At 45.4% G+C, this 755-nt stretch overlaps 1 protein-coding gene across 3 annotated transcripts in view; it reads right to left on the bottom strand.

Moving 5' to 3' along the window:
• The window catches only part of LOC104130522 (aldehyde oxidase), a 47,623-nt gene extending 47,010 nt beyond the window's left edge, over positions 1 to 613 (bottom strand). For all 3 annotated transcript variants that reach the window (XM_035899025.1, XM_035899026.1, XM_035899027.1), the window contains exon 1: positions 548 to 613. The gene's annotated coding sequence lies outside the window, so the exon portion shown is untranslated. The remainder of the gene's footprint in view (positions 1 to 547) is intronic.
• Between the last annotated feature and the right edge of the window lie 142 nt (positions 614 to 755).

The following is a 755-nucleotide window of genomic DNA, read 5'->3' on the forward strand; positions in this document are numbered from 1 at the left end:
CAGCAGGAACCACTTTTCTTCTGGCTTTGTTTATATAAACTTTCACTTGCTGTACTAGGCAAACAACAGAGAGCAATAGAAATGCCTCTGTTCTTTATCGATTACATTATTTCTTACTCCATTGCTTAGAGTCAGCTAGTTCCTTCCAGCTGCATTGAATCAACGACCAGTTTAATTTTGTTATTGCAATATTACCTTTACGTTGGCCAGTAGTCCATATTTTGGCACCTAAGTCTTGCTGACTTTCCGTTGTGCCTCTGAAAATCTGATACCATCTGATGCCTCTTCTCCAGTACCATCAAAGATGAGAAGCCAGGCACGTACAAATAAAAAACTAGTTTGTTTACCAGCCAAATTTAATACCCTGATGAAAGTCCATTTCACTTTGACGCATTTTTCCCCCCAAATGCAGCAGAGCTAGCTAAAAGGGGATGTTGTAATCACGCTTGTCCTCCTCTGCTGTCTCTCCCCTTCTAACAGCTACTCGCTGTACGCAGAAGAGCCTTAGCTAGCTAGAGTAATACTTCAAGGCTGATTCGCTCCTTACCCAGCGAGGAGGATTTGGGAAGGAATGCTTCTGGAGGCTTGCATGAGGCTTTGCAGTTCTGCTCCCCTGAGGTGGAAGTCTGAGGAAACCAAATCTGCGCACACACCCTTCAGGGTTACTTCTGGAACTCCACCCTCTTTCCGGGCAACACTTCCCTTCCTCCCATTCACATAGAAAATCAGCTCCTCAGCCCCTGCCGCCCCTTGCA

This window comes from Egretta garzetta, unplaced genomic scaffold (genome assembly GCF_000687185.1).
Source record: "Egretta garzetta isolate BGI_Z169 unplaced genomic scaffold, ASM68718v1 scaffold297, whole genome shotgun sequence".
Taxonomy (NCBI): Eukaryota; Metazoa; Chordata; class Aves; order Pelecaniformes; family Ardeidae; genus Egretta; species Egretta garzetta.